The sequence below is a fragment of the Hesperophylax consimilis genome, chromosome 11 (assembly GCF_061612785.1).
Source record: "Hesperophylax consimilis isolate HC1 chromosome 11, BYU_Hcon_1.0, whole genome shotgun sequence".
Classification (NCBI taxonomy): Eukaryota; Metazoa; Arthropoda; class Insecta; order Trichoptera; family Limnephilidae; genus Hesperophylax; species Hesperophylax consimilis.
This window is the reverse complement of record NC_142846.1, coordinates 38,054,238-38,071,154: the sequence shown is the minus strand read 5'-3', so window position 1 is coordinate 38,071,154 and position 16,917 is coordinate 38,054,238. Positions and strand designations below refer to the sequence as shown.

The 16,917-nt window shown below is 33.7% G+C and overlaps 1 protein-coding gene across 3 annotated transcripts in view; it reads left to right on the top strand.

Annotated features, from left to right (window-relative positions):
* The window catches only part of LOC149420122 (uncharacterized), a 200,531-nt gene that overhangs the window by 136,849 nt on the left and 46,765 nt on the right, over nucleotides 1-16,917 (top strand). Inside the window, exon 1 of one of the 3 annotated variants that reach the window (XM_089637496.1) lies at nucleotides 12,619-12,736. The exons of the other annotated variants lie outside the window; for them this stretch is intronic. The gene's annotated coding sequence lies outside the window, so the exon portion shown is untranslated. Of the gene's footprint in view, nucleotides 1-12,618; nucleotides 12,737-16,917 lie in introns of those variants that run through there. 3 annotated transcript variants of the gene reach the window in all.

Here is a 16,917-nt window from a genome sequence, read left to right as displayed (position 1 = left end):
TTGCATAGTAAATTATCTCGCACGCTTTGCATGTAAACGAAAAAGACAGACCATTTAAGAATGTTTTGAATGGAATGCATAAAAATTGACTTTTATTTACCTTTATAAAGCAATCATTATTCGACCCTTTATACAGGAAATATGCAATACAAAAGAACACAAATCAGAAAGAACGTACATTCTCCAATGAATTCGTTTGATTGGAAACATTAGACATTCTTAAATCGTCTGTCTCTTTCGTTTGCAAGTAAAATTCCGAGAAAAATACAATAATTATTACTATCGTTATGTTAATTATTTTTTTGTTTTTTATATTATAGTATTTAGTGTTCCTGTTCATTTTCGTGTGTTTGTAAGTTGAAATTTAATATCTTTTAAATTTGTAATTCTGTTTCTGTATCTTTCTGGTAATGAATTAAAACATGTTTAAAATTGAATTGCCCATTATTTATTTTTTTACATGTTGGAGTTTTGACAAATTGATGTTTGTCTAAGATTTTTATTATTTTTAAATTGTGCAGTTTTATGTATAATATTGTCTTTGTAAATTTGCAATGATGCATGGTAGAAGTATAATGCATGCATGTAGTTTCCTGACTTTAAATTCTTTAAACAGAAGTTCTGATGCATATGTATATCGTAAGTAAAATGTTTTTATTATTATTTTATGTAAAGCAATTGTTTGTGTTTTTTATAAGGTATTATTGATTGACAGATTTTGTCGAATAAAGAGCACTATTTTTTATGAATGGTCACCATGGAGTGTTAGGCAAATCAAGCTGCAACATACGAGTACGATGCGCACACGATGGGTTACGCCGGATTTCTCATGCGTTAGGTATCATATCTAGAAAGAGAACACCATACACCTCTCTTCCTTCTCAATCAGATACCTGTTGTCATTTGTAATGTATTCGGTATTGTTGACTTGCCTTGGTAAGTTCGTTATCATATTTGTCCCAAAACCAGATCGATGATCCCAAAATTGGATTGTAAATTATTGGAAAATAACATGGCTATCTTCGAAATTTGTTAGTAAACCTGAACTATGTACATTATAATACCTGATATCTAGTTTTAAGTGCTATTTTTGGTTAAATCGTCTTTTTATGTTGCCCAAATGAATATTTCATTGCTCCGTACCTCGTGATCATGTTTGCGAGCTGAAAACAACATCAACATTTTTCAACGTTGCGAACATTTAAAATACTTGCGTTTACCTAGTTTCAGTTTGGATAGAAACATACCTATTATTTTTTTAAATGTAATCATTAAATACAACATTAGTAAAGTATAGTTAAGTATGAAGTATAAGTAAAGTATGATACAGTTAAATATGACCGAAGCGGATAAGTTCGAATCAGTGGCGGCCAGCTAATATGTGCTCCCGAGCGCCGAACAACCAAAAAGATTTCCGACATGACTAATCACAATACGAAACTCGGTTCGGTTATAATATCTCATTCAAAAGGTACCTACTTATTAAGCGCGCTTAACTTGCAGACCGACTTTGACTTGTTCCTATGTTCGTAGCAGTTCGTTTTCGATTGCGATCCAAAATTTAACTGCTTTGTCGCATATTCTGTGGAACAGTCGAAAGCGTGGGTACATACCAGTTCATACTATTCTTTGCAAAAAATACCATATCTTGGACGGCGTTCGGGGTTTTACCACCACATCAGAAGGAACGGTTTATTCAGTAGAAAGTTAAATTAAAACGCGTATGTTTAATGTTATTGTCGATATCGTGGTTTCAATTTACCATCTGCTATTTTCAGGGAATGTTTCGCTTCTTCGATACAAGCATTTAAGATAAAATTTGTCATTAAGAGATGAGTGATGGTCAGATTACTTATTATCAGTTTAGTCAGTAGGTAGGTACTCGCCGTTGCCGGGCACGGTCTGTTGAATTAAAAAAAAATCTTACTCTGCGAAAGTTTTTAAATTTAATTGCAGGTTATATCGATCTTGTATATCAATTATTAATAAGGTATATCAATTGCAGGTCATACTAATTTATGATTACTTTTGTGTTTGTTCAAAGTATAAATTAAGAATGTGAAATACATTAAGAACAATAGGTCGAGTTTTGAAAACAAAGTGATAATAAAAAATGTCGGTCCACCTAAAATCTGAACTGATAATAAAACAAGAGTGAAAATCTGGATCGAAGAAGTTTACGCGATCATTTGACAAAACAATGTATAACAAAGCTTCGTAGCTCTGTGCATGTGATCAATTGAATAGTTTATTTTGTTTTACGTGTTTAATTTACGATGTTGATTCAGTTTGGACAATCAGCGGTGTTACTGATGTAACTCACCTTTCTTAAAAAATCTAAAAACATAATTCTTGTCATTTACATTTACAAAAAGTTTTGAGCTTAAAGGTTTTAGGAAAAGTTGACATCAGAATGCAATTGAATTCAGGCTACCGTGCCTAAGTTAAACACCATAATGAGCTATTTAATAAAAATCGATACAGGTCAAATTTCCCAGAACATGATTTCAATGTGACGTTTAAAACGTATGACTTCCTAAATAAAGTTCAGTAAAAGTGAACTCTGTGCAATTTACGCCCGCGACGATTTTTCAAAAGCTAACGGCGCTTTATCAATTTTACAAATTTTTTATAGTACCTACTTGTTTATTAGAAGACTTTCCCGAGACTGTGAAATTACTAAAACTTTTGTGCACCATTCATGACCTTTGGAATGACCTCAGTTGAAAGCTAAAGTTGTTTCTCAACGTTAAAAAGAATAAAATCTTTTTTAAACACGTTGAGCCAGGACAGACTGAACGCACTATCAGTGTTAAGCATTGATAGAGGTCTTCGCTAAACAAAAGGAGCAGAGAATAGAACTTCTTTATAAATAGGTACGTACCTTTATTTAATTTATTTTATGACTTAATGTTGTAATCCGGTGAACCCCCATATATTTTGACCACCGGCCGCCACTGGTTCGAATTAGCTCAGTGGTTAGAGTAAATCCCGGCAAGGTTGAGGACCCTAATTAAATTCCCAGAAGCGACTGAATCATTTTATGATTTTTCTCTTTTCAAATTTTTGTTCGAGATTCGCTAATATTGTCTTCTATGATTAAATATAACATTTCGAGGTTTTACTTATTAAGTTATTATAAAAATAAAGATTTTTAAATATTTATTAGAAATTTCTTTACTTTGTGTATATTTTCATTCAGTACCTACCTATTACTGCGAAATTGATGCGCTTTATGAATAAAATCTAGATACAAATATAAATGGCAAAATTACCATTTTTTGTTTTTAATGAGAACTCATTAAAAACAAAAAATGTCTAGAAATTGTTACATAGTGAATGCCAAAGAAATACAAAAAATGGCAAAATTACCGTTTTCTGCTAGGAAACGTTGAATATTACAGATTATTATTTCAATAAATTATTATATCTTTCCTGGAAGAGGTAAATTTACTATGAATCTATTTTAATAGATACCGTTTGGTCCTTTGTCTACATAAGTACCTACATCCCTTATAAACATAAGCAACCTTCAAAATATACTACGATGTTTTTATTCCTTGCAAAATAGCTGTTCAATCAATTAATAATTTGTAAAATGCAGTCACGATTTTGATGTAAACATTATTAACTTGCTCCATCAGTACTGATGATGAATTAATCTCGTTCTTCAATTTTCTATGAGAATGCAGATTCTGATTGATTGCTATCAATAACTGTGGTCAAATGAAACCAACAACGCAATTACTATAAAATGGACACTGCATATTCGTATTATTCTGTATTTCTACGTGAGTCTAGGAGTCTACAGTACCTACCCATTCACGTTTTAATAATATAAACGTGCATAAAGCGTAGTTTGTTTAACTGATATCAAATATAATATTTTATAGCAGTATTATGTTCAACCACAAGTTAGTAATTGATAGTTGTTCTAGTGACCTTGTGACTATCAAACTTGATTTTATATTCCATGTAAAATATTTATTATAATGATGTATTATTCGATTTAAACGTAACAGTGAATGGTTTTATAAGAATTATTTTAGATCCTTTCTACCAAACGTGATTTATTGTGATTTAGCGTTGCTGTGGCTCAGTCTCTATGTGCAGATAGATAAAAATCACATGAGACATCTATATAATGTATATAAAAACACACGCGTATTCGAATGCAGCGTGTCAAAATTTTAAAACAATCAAACAATTTAAATTTTTATCTGAAAAAGTTATTCACCGATTGTTTTGAAATTTTGTCACAACGTTGCATTCGAATACGCATGTGTTTTATATACATTATATAGATAGAACAGAACCTACACATATAATAGGAAGATAACCTACTGTTATATTTCTATATATAAACGGTGAATAACTTTTCCAGATCAAAATCTTAAATCTGAAAAATTTATTCACCGTTTATATATAGAAAGATAACAGTAGGTTATCCTCCTACTAAATGTGTAGGTTCTGTTTAAGTTTATTCCATATTTTATTTGGTTAATAAAATACCTTAATCTTTAATACCGCACTAAATCGAGTCCTTAGGTATGTTGAAGGTTGAAGTACGATTATCTTGAATACAAATGCGTTTAGTCCGTCCCCGCTCCGGCAGATTAGCGCCTTCCACAGCCGCCCACAAAATGCATTTTTTCCGAGAATGCGATCAAAGTGCATTAGTCCTGGAACTGGACATTAAACGCTCGCAGTTACAGGAATAATTATTATTGGTGACTTCCAGACTTCCTCTAACCAACAAACAATCAAATAACGTAATGGGGCTTACTTAGTATGCTCAAAATAGAGTTTATTTATTTACTTAGAATTATATTAGAAACTAGCTTTTTCGTCTTAAGTCTTGGAAACCGTAGATTTTGAATTTTTAACAATTTGAAATATTGACATTGGGTTGATAGAAGAAACATTTGATTTCTTCGTTAATTCTAATGCTGTCTCTCCTGAAATAAGCTAAAATCCTTGACTAGTGAGTTCTGGCACCCCAAAACTGGAGCCTTTTCTGCGTGTTTTTTCAACGCAACTGAATTTTAGATCTTAACATCAATTCCATCATGAGCTATGAAGATTATAAATATGTAATTAAAATCATTCTCTAGTAAAGTTAGCAGACCTACACTGGACATCATCATTGAAATCTGTCTTATACCGAGGGACGAATCACATTTACGAAAGTGAATTCTGATCAAAACCTTGTACTGTAGTACCGTACCGCCAGCATAAAATTTACTTTTCCTTTCCTAAACTCGCTCATTAAAGAACATAGATATTATTAAAATAAATACCGGAAAGTCCAATTATGTCATAAAATCTATATCAAAATTTCGCTAATAAACAATTAAGTGTTAATCTCAAGTGACCTACCAGGTAAGTATGTTACTGTATATTATATCCATATATAGTTAGTGATAACATAGATTATTGTTGAAATGTATTATATATTTGTGCAGCGCCCTTGAGGTGATTTTGCACAAAAACGGCGCTATACAAATCATCCAAATATTATTATCGTCTGAATAAAGTCTCTTATTTCACCTGCCCTCGTAAATAAAAAGATAGCTGAAAATTTTCAACGATCACATTCTGATGTACTTTTTACTATATTTGGTTGATAAACATGAACGGTCACGTATATCAGAATGTGACCATTGAAAATTTCCTTATGGCTTATTACGGCAGAAATAGTGTTCACTGCTCTTCAGGGATCCCGAGCCACAAAGCAACATAAGTTGATACCACATTTTACATTGCTATTATCTAGAATATTGTTATGTTTGCTATATAGAAACTAACGCAAGAAGTTGGCGTAATTAATCCAGTTTTTGCACAAAAAACAAGAACAAAAACTCACGCCTGAGGCCGCCTTTACGTAATATAATCCGCTTGTATAAAATGTTAATTCGTCGTTTGAATGCGCGATTAAATTAATTAATGTGCCATTGATAGATTCCTACATACTAGTGCTATTCATGCCATTCACACGTAAAAATGTCTTTCTTGTCGAGCAGGAAGTGTGTTTATTGAAAACAACTACTCGAGTTCTAGAATCTGAATTTACTAAGATAATCATCTGTAAATGATAAGCACTCTCATAAGATAATATTGAATCAACTGACGATATTATTGTATGAAAATTGTTATTTTTTTAATTTTACTAAAATTCGAGCAATTCTTGTAAAAATAACATCCTGCTATTCGATACCCACTCTCTTTGAATAATATTGAGATGAACTGACAGAATAGGAGAATGTAATTGTTGAAAGATTAGAAGGGAGTATAATGTATGTTTGTTTTTGATCTTCGCTTCCCCTTTACTTTAAATGCATTCTAGGCACTTCCTGCATATGTGCACCACATGCTATGCATTTCACTTTCCGTAACCAAGTGTTACCGAAATTGTTAAAGTAGGTACCTTGAATAGTTTTACTTGTATGAACTACCCCAAAATATCATGGAATAGTTAAGACGCGACAATACCCTAAAACATAACCAGAATCTTAACGACGTAAGTGAAGCAACCATGCACAAAAATAAGCGACGCGCGGCCCTGGTGTATTGGACAGACCTGCGGTTGAATTTGCCCTATCAAATCTCTAAGATAAAGTGGAAATATTAACGACATAAGTGATGACGTCGCGTAAAAACAATATTCGGCGTGCGGCCCGGCGTAATGGACGCTCGACTTTACCCTAGCAGGCGTAGGGAAATCGACCTCTCCGTGGGGTTTATTTTAACTATTTCTGATGAACGTATTACCAAAATCTCAAAAATGTTTCTTGGGAAATCCCTCGGAAAGTTACTAATTCATCGTCTAGAAAAATAAAATCTGGTGATTTTCTGGTTTTACATAAGATATTTCAATTGTAAAGTCTTGTTTTTATTAATCTGAAATATAAATAACTTATCCATATACATCCCTCTAGAAACATTTGATTTTAGTTTTGCGTTCATCAGAAATAGTTAAAATGTGATCATTACTCTGCGTAGCAAAGACCTGCTTTGTTCGTGTTTTTCGTTTCCGGTCAATCCTGTCAACATGATAGTTCGATAGTACCTTGTTAAGTCTACTGTTCACAGAACTACTAGTAAGTAATGTTTATGTTTGCAAATTGTGCAGCGAATTAAACGAAAAATCTGATATAGTGAAGATGTGCATTTTATAGGTACTTTGTAGCAACTGGTTTTAGTGCGACTCAAACATAACATTTACGTTTACTTCAATTTATTATAATTAATTACATCATTTTGTGGTAAAATGCCTTTTGGATCAGTGAATATTGTTGATGGTTTAGTTTATATAATCAACAATTTGGTATAGATAAAAGTCGCTAAGAGTCGGTAAAACTGGACCTATGTTCAGAGCTGGACTCCAGAAGGTTTTAAGTCGAAGAAAAGACGAATATTTTTCTCATGAAATGTTTTGAGTACCTAACTGAAGTTTAGATTAGGAATGCCTACATCCCATTAGTTGTTAGATCTTAATTTACCAAATTAAAAACCGATTGTTTTCTTAAAGTCCCGTTATAGAACATAAAGCATTTAATTAAGAATTCCGGTATTTTTTCATTACTTACATATTTTAATTGTTACAATGTTCGCTGAGTTAACAATGGAGTTCCCATGGTTCCATATCACCACCAAAATGCCTACAAATGCAGGAAATAATGCGTAGGAAACCACTGTAGAGGTATTGAGTTGTAAAATATTTTTGTTGGATGTTTTGCCTACTTTTGCAGTGTTCTTATCTTGGAAGAAAATTTATAAACGACTTAAATGAAACCGTTAACGAAACTTCTCACGCCTTATTTATCTCTCTGAATAAACAAACCATAAAGATTTCATATAAATATTGTTTGTTTTTCTCGGCGTCATTTGCAATACAGACTACTCAGTGGATGCATTCAGATTTTGAAAAATTTTTTAAAAGTCGAGAAAATTAATTAATGAAAGTTATTTTTGCCTATCTTGGTTAAGATTACAGATGATAGCGTTTAAAATGAATTTTCAGAACTATTTCAAGTATCCAGAGTTTTCGTCATCAACCAGTCTTCAGCGTCTTTAGCGCATTGCAACAGATGATTATTAATTATAATGACGAAATGACAAATGGTTCATTTGTAAATAAACAAGGATCATTTACCAAAAAAAATTTTATAATGACAAAAGTATTATAAAATTGCAAGTAGCGCCCTTGGGGTGATTTTTAACAAAAACAACGCTATAGAAATCATTCAAATATTGAAATTACAATATATGTTCACATGTTCCACTAAACTCTAAAAACTCTAAAACGGAAAACCTCAGTCATGACATTTGCACAGCTTTTTACGTTTAGAATTAAACATTTATTTTTTTTGATTAATTTGTGTAATTGCGATAGAATTTGATTAATTAGACAATTGCGGCACGTTCCAGAGTGGAAGATGCCGTGAGTAATTTGTGTTATTGATTAGAATTAGATTAATTAGACATTTCCGGCACGTTCCAGAATGGAAGATACTCTCAGTATGGCCATGTTGTAAAACCACCATTCTTAATTGAAACGTTGCTTGAATGACTTTAGCCGTGTTTGGTGACCAGATCTGAATAGCGAGCTAATTCCCTCCTTCCTCTTTCCCGTCTCCTTGCCTTCCCCATAATATTCAGCCTGGCAACATACCCTTGATTGAAGTTGAATTGAGGTTGAACCTCATTGAATTGAGGTTGCCGTAGTCTCTAATAAAGCAAAAATGATACAAAATTTCCATAAAGCAGAAAAACAATTTTGAAATAGACAATTAAAATAATTTTCTGTTAAAATATTATATTATTGGTTATTTATTACTTTTCCCTTGTCGAATTAGAATCATTCTTCACGCAAGCAGTTTCAATTTTGAAACTGACACTTTAAATAAAAGCAATTTTCAGTTCAATTAACAAGTCTTCATGCAGGAAACACTCACGTACGTCACAGACGACCGAAATTAGTACGTTTGATATATTTTTTCCAGTTTTCCCCAAACATTTATTTACACAGTGTAATGATATTCACTCCGCGATTCTAGATACACAATCTTAAAATAGTCGTGTTGTACTTTTTCGCTTTGATAATGACTCACCGTCAACTATTTCGGTAAATAAGACAAATCCGTGTTTGCCAAACATGTTATAAATACGAGACACGAGTGTGTAAGTGTGTATGCAAATTTCACCTAATTACATAGACATACACTGATCTTTGTACTAAGTAACTACACTAAAACCTCTATGGCCTCATGAAAATTAAGATTGTTATTTATGTTTTTATTGCGTATTAAAGCACTTCGTACGTTGATAAAGGAAGTATTTTAATTGACAGCTTGCATAATATTTTAATTTCAAGAAAGACTAAAGTGTCAGCTTACTACTCGCTTCGACGCTTCGACGAAGTCCTCGACGAAGTTAGCCGAAGTTCGAAGTGCGTGCCCACACACTCGTGCAACTTCGCGAGTAACGCTTCGAGTCCTTTGACTCGGGCGCATTTACCGACAGCAATCGGAAGTCGGGCGAAGCGAAGTGAAGCGAAGTTGCCCGAAGCGTAGTGAAGTTCGTGCCCACACTATCGTATTCGGTCAACTTCGATCAACTTCGCGAGTAGTGAAGCTGGGCTGGGACCGGTTGTTTCACAGAATTTGAACAATTCATCAAATTTGATTTTCAAGTTTTGTGAAGGTTCTATTCAAATTCTGTTATAATTTAAGTATTGTGAACCAACTGGGCAATAATGATATAATAACAGACTTTTAATAGAACCTTCACAGAACTTGAAAATCAACTTTATTTTTTGAATAATTCTTCAAATGTCAATTTCAAAATTAAGTTTGAAATTCTGTGAAGAAATTCAAGTTCTGTTATTATTTCAGTCCTGTCAAGCAACTAGCCTATAATTATAAAATAACCGAACTTGAATGGTACTTTCGCAGAACCCGAAAATGAACGTTGTAATTTGGTGAAACAACCCATCCTAAATTCTTTCTACTACCGTCGTTGTAAGCTGGCGATGCTAATTCTACAGTGATGGAAGATTGAGAACTTAATTAGGATAGGATTAACACGAGCCTCCGATTTTATAACTGACTAACCATCATATAGTTTCCACGTAGGGGTAGGTAGAGAGAATGGACTGCCACACAACCCTGTCTCGGTGCACACTTGCTTCATTAACATTCATACATCGTCTTATACATACTATTCTGTTATTCAGAAACACTTGACATGGCACTTGGTCTTCGCCCTCGATTCCTTCTGCACAACCCATTATATATATATTCTCCTTACAATTCTTTCTTCGTTCATGACTTTTTGACTTTGCACCGTAGTGGGAAAAGTGGATTCATAAGTCCTTCACTCCTTGACACACTGACTCCCAGATTCCTATCTACCCCTCATACATTTTCCTTCTTCCTTTACTTAAAAATATCCTTCACAAAGCATCCCCAAAGATGAAGTCTCTGAGAGAAGTTATTTTCCTCGGGGCCTCGTGTTTGAAGTTAACGTTAAAAAAATCAGCTCTACATGGTCACATTGTGTATATCAATGCATTATTTCTTTAATAATTATTATTGACTTCACGGAGTTTTGAGCTGTGTTTGCTCACCCTCCTGCTTATTGGGCCAACGTTTCAGATTACATCGTCAGATTGACGCTAAAAATCTGCATCTGTGGAATTATAGGACCTATTTATTGTCCAACTAACTGACGTGTACCCGGCGTCGCTGGGAGTTATTCTTAGGAAGTAGACATATGCCATTCTAGGCTTTTCTGTAGGCCTTTTTAAGTTATACAATTCCGTAGTATATTATTTAGATGTATCTCATAAGGTTTATCCAGCGTTAGCAATGTAAGCGCGCGAAAATATTTTATTTACGACTTAATTACAAAACATCGACATTACTCTACTTTCTATAAATATAATACGCTTGTATTATATATGTAAACCTTCCGGAAGAAAATCTCTAAATGATAGTGAAAACCTTATCAACATTCGTTGTGTAGTTTTAAAGAACTAAGCGCACAAGAAAACGTCTTACAGACGCGGACAGCAACTTTATTTTATACTATTTAGAGATTAGAGATATAGCAGTAAAAAAAATGTTATATTTTTGCAGTTTCAGTTTGCATCAATCAACTATTCATTTCGAATAATGCATAACGGCATTGGACGAGGTATTGTTACGTGTCGTACGATAATTAATAAGAAAATATTTATTTAAATAATTATCGTATTATTCTTAGGTCACTTGTTGCAGTGAGCTGGTATACACCGTATCCACCCGAGGCCACTGCAAGAATGGTCTCCTTCAGTAATCACCACATTTGCATTGAGATTTTATTTTTATTTCCATCAGTAAATATACGGGCATTGTTTATGTAATCGTTATTTTATGGGAAACATTTTGTGAGGTTATTGTAGTATTGATGCATTCAACTGTAATACTTAATGTTCATTTATTTGTCTTCTTGTAGTGGGTTTTTCAAATGTTTTTGTGGGTATTGTTAAATCCTAACCTTAAACATTTTTTGCTCATTCTTAATTTCATTACAATTTAGCGTAGGATATTTACTGTAAAGCAAATAATATATTTGTCCTCGTTGTAACCTCTCCATCCTTCTCTTGCTAAAATGAGTGGGAAGGGGCAGGAGGTGGGGAAGAAGAAGGTTGAAAGTACCTGGCTAATCTGATCTGGTCACTAAACATGACTAAAGTCATTTCAAACGACGTTTTGATTCTGATTTTCTTGGCTTGGCCCTATTTCAGCATATCGCTTTCCATACATTCTCATTGGTAGTGTATGGGCGAGCGGTATGCTGAAATAAGCTAAGCCATATAGCGTAATGTGTCGCCTACCTAAACAGAACGTCTGCGTTATTTGATAATAGTTCTTTTGGCTTTTGTAAACTCGTACTAACCACGTAAGAATATAGAAGTAAGATTATGGGTTTTTTATATTATTAACTTCGTAATAAAAAAATCTATTTTCAAATTTTCGTTTACATAGAAGTATCAATAAGAAATCTCAATAAATTAATATTTTCTTAAATAATTGCAATTTAATTATACTTGGTACCCTGATGAAGTTTGGTTTTGAAACATATTGATAATTTTTATTATATAGTGAACTAAGAGACACTGAGCCACGTCGGCTTATTTTCAACCCGCCAAATAAGTCAATATGTACTAGTACTTCAAGCAACAAATACTTTTACTAATTTTTACTCGGGAGATATTTTGCTGCTTATTATATTTTTATTTTTACTAGGGAGATATTTTCAATTTGTATTACATTACAATTATATTACAAGCGACTAATTATTGCTTAAAATAATTTATTATCCTTTGTGCTATGCATAAAAACCTCGTCTTATAAACATTAGTTTATCATTAAAAAAATAATAATGTTATAGGATATTTCTGCTTCATATATTCTATTAGCAATAGTATAACATATAAGTATTTTGTAACAGACATTGCGTACTAACTTCCATCTATTTGTGAAAAAAGTTTAAACGTAATCCAATGAATGTACCTTGAAAAATTTTGTTTTCAGTTGCATCTTACATTTCTCAACTCCTCGTGAAATACCTCCTTGAATGAGTTAAATGCAAAACGAATTGAGTCCATCTCCAACGCGGAAGTATCCGGTTTTCAGCGACCCTGCATGCCCCAATTCACCCGAGGAGCAAGAAAACCTCGCGTGTAAAAGTGAGTGAATCAATGACCGACTCTGAGCGACCAACTGATCGACACGAGACGCTCCACATTACCTACAACTTACAACAGACCTAATAGAACGTAAGGATCGAGTAGCAGATTTACAGTAGCGAGAATGGAAATTATTTTCAGTCTTAAAATATCAATTTATTTGCAATTAACATAATATATCAGGTTTTGTCAAGATTTTTTAAAGGTGTTCTTGGAATGGAACTATGACATTCCCAATTGAAATGTGTTGTAAGGCTTAAGTCAGTGGGGATGGGAATGAAATAGGGTAGAGAAGTACCTAGCTATTTAGATCTGTAATAAAACGCGACGAAATCGACGTATAATGGTAGTCTTTCTCCAGGGTAATACTGAAAGTATCTACCACTCTGGGAATATTATATTGAGATTTATTGATACATAATAATATCTGGATGATTTGTATACTCGAGGGCGCTCGTTAACTATTTAATGATGGTTTATAATAAAACAACAACTTTTAAACGAGATCCGTAACATATTTTGATTAAATTTTAAATGTTTTTATAGAAAAAATATCAACAAAAACTCATAATGCAAATCAGATTCTATTTTTGGTTCAAAAATTGTTATGGATCCTTTTCAAATGATGTTTGTTTATAATGTGAAGAGAAAATGAATCCATATTTTATTATTACAATGAAATTAGATACATTACAAATACTAGACATATATGAACACATTGCTAGGCTCACTACTGTTTAACTGTACAGGTAATCAGGGTTGGGCTATTTACTGTACAATCAACGAGAGAAAAAACATCGAACCCATCAAACAGTAATGGAGACGAGACCTGAAAGTCAATTTAACTACGGTGTTTTGGTCTAGGTACGATAATTTGACCTGTATTTGTTCCATAGACACGCTTATCTCTAGTACCGATAATGTAAAATATTATATTCAACAAGTACTATAGATACTTCTACACGTTTAAATATTTTGGCTAACTGCTCGACAAGTGCTTTTTTGTACTGTGTTTTTTCTGCTGTGGTTAGTTAGTTTTTTGTGGGTGATTTTTATATAAGTCTGACTGATTTACTCAGTTACGGAAGGTTAGTCGCATCGGACGTTTAATAATGATTGAATGCCGGTGTTGACACATTCTTAAAAGAGGAAAAGATTTTATGAAGGCGTTGCGTTTTTGTCTCCGGCTGAGGTAAAAAACATGTCGATAAACTCTACGTCACGTCCTAATGAATTTGATCATATTTTTTCCAGGATATTGGGAAAACACGTCGGTAAAGCCAAATTTCACAATGTTAATGTATTTTACAGACAAGAACATTTGTATGGAAGATTGTAATAGTAAGATATTAAATGAGTATAGCTAATTTATTAAGAATCTCTTCAAATTATTGATAATCCAATTAAAAACGGAATTGCAGGCCCTTCAAATGAATTAACAGGTTTCCTGATGTCAGAATACGTGTTCATTAAAGAAGGAATATTTTCGTATTTCGTCATTATATATTATTTAGACAAATGGACTCACATGAGCACGTTTTCCGATATATTAGGAATTTACTAAAAGTTTATCAGGAAACGGCACAAAATCCCGTTTTTAGGATTAGAATAGCTTGAATCTTTCAATTCCTGAAAATGGAAACACAGTGAATTTCACCAGTTTGTTTGGTTGGTGGATAATTTTTTATTTTTTTTTTTTTTATTTAAGGAGAAAACACAGATACAGACAGTAATTAAAAGATAATTTTCTTAAACAATAACTTGAGAATTCGCCTGCATCCTAACTATTTCTCACTGATTGACTGGTAGATAACAATTTTAAATATTTTTTTACATGTAAATAAGGTAAAAATTTTGTATATAGATAATGCTCAGTATCAAATAAAAGTGTACACATATTTTGTAAACAAGTTTAGAGATAGATCATAAAAAGTACTTAAAGAGTATAGTGAATGAAGTAAGTACACATTTTCTTTTTTTATAGTAAAACAGACTTCAATTTCCTGCCAAAAGTACTATATGTATCAAAAAATATGTCGGAATCCTTCAGGTTTTGGTTTTTATTATACAATTCGCACATTCTTCTGATTGGATCTCTGACACCAGCATTTGTGCGCGTCCGGCTAATATGGAATAAGTCGTTAAGCCTCGTCGTTCTGGGTGGTATTTTAAAGTTTATTAGATTGAGTAAGCCAGGACAGTCGATAAAGTTATTACAGATTTTGAACAAGGTCATTAGGTCAAGGTAAGTTCGCCGGTTAGTAAGAGTGGAGACGTTATATTTCGAGAGCATATTTGTGTATCCCCGTTTAGGTGCGCTCATTCTGTGGTTGAGGTAACGCAGAAATTTCTTCTGGATACTTTCAATATTTTCTTTATAGATATCGTAAAGTGGAGTCCATATGGAGGTGCAGTATTCAAGTTGAGAACGGACCAGCGTATAGTAAAGCAGAAGGTAGGTTTCAGGCTTTCGAAATACGCGGCTGTTTCTGATAACAAAGCCTAGCATGCAGTAAGCTTTATTCACAATGTTTTTAATGTGCGCATCGAAATGAAGTTTGGAATCAAAAAGTACGCCAAGATCCCTTATACAGTATACACGATCTAGTGAATAGTTGCCTATATAATAATTGTGTATAATAGCGTTATGATTTTTAGTGAAGCTTATTTGTTTACATTTATTGTAACTTAGGTAAATTTTGTTTTCATTGCAAAACGCTTCGAACCTTACTAAGTCTCGTTGGATGAGCAGACAATCATTTAAATTTCTAACAATAGCAAATATTTTTATGTCATCGGCGTACAAGAGAAATAAACAATGAATGAAACATTCAGAAACTGTATTAATAAAAAGTATAAATAAAAGCGGTCCTAGGATTGATCCCTGTGGTACGCCAGAAGTAACTGGTTCCCATACGGAGGTATGTCCTCGTAACGATACAGCTTGCTGTCTTTTTGTTAAATATGAGATGAACCAACGTAATAAGTTTCCCCTAATTCCGTTATACATAATTTTTTTGATAAGAATAAGGTGATCAACCTTGTCAAAAGCCTTTTTTAAATCGCAGTAAATTGCATCTACCTGATGGCCTCGATCCATGCTAGTAAACAAAAAATTAGAGTAAATAAGTAGATTACTCACGGTAGATTTGCCTTTGACAAACCCGTGTTGTTGGTCTATAATTTTGGCAGCAAGCTGAGGATATATATTAGTATGGACAAGTCTTTCCAACAGTTTAGGGATCGCTGAGAGAATGGATATTGGCCTGTAGTTTTCCACTCGTTGACGCGAATCACCTTTGTGGACCGGTATGATGTAGGCCAGCTTCCACCTGCCAGGGAAAACCCCATCACTCAGACATTTATTGAATATTATTGTAAGCGGCACACACAGTGACGACGCAGCAGATCTAAGGAAAAACGCCGGAATTCCATCGTGACCCGCACCTTTGTTTATGTCTAGCGACTTTAAACTTGATTTCACTTCTTGTTTCGTTAGTTTAATCGTTGAATTCTTGTATAAGATTGTAGTCGATGAGATAATCGGTAGCATATGAGATAGTCGAGTTGTCCAAGACTTAGGGTTTACGCCTAGGCGTCGCGGGGTTAATACTTTGCAAGCTAAGTCCTCTATCGTGTTTGTAACCAAGGGAAGTTTAACAGTGTTCTCAGCCCTGTCAAAAAGCCTGATCTTAAAACTTTCCCTTAAATATTTTTTCATCATTCCGCAATTAATTTTGGAGCAGATTTCAAACACCGTTGCTAAATTGGTTACTTCACCACGCGTGCACCATGCACCCCGTGGCCACGGACCGTGCTGTTGTTGCACACAACACAACACACTCAACACACCACGCTATTAGCTATTAGCATCGCCATTACAGTTCTCACTTTTCTGCGGATGTGACGGTCCGGCGAGTTCCGACCACATTGCCAGATGATAAGTGCCTGCCCATCTCGCGGCCAGGAGTCAGGAAAGAACTAGCACATTTTTTTTAAGCTCCGTGTTCTATAAAGCTGGACACATATGGCAGAGCCATGTGGCCCCGAATCATTTGGCTGAATCCATTTGGACACGGTACAAATTAGGGGGCACACACGACGAACCAGTTTGATCTATGTCCAGTGATGCCATGCCCCAAAAATTAAAATCGGTAGGTTGTCAAATATTTATAGAGGCT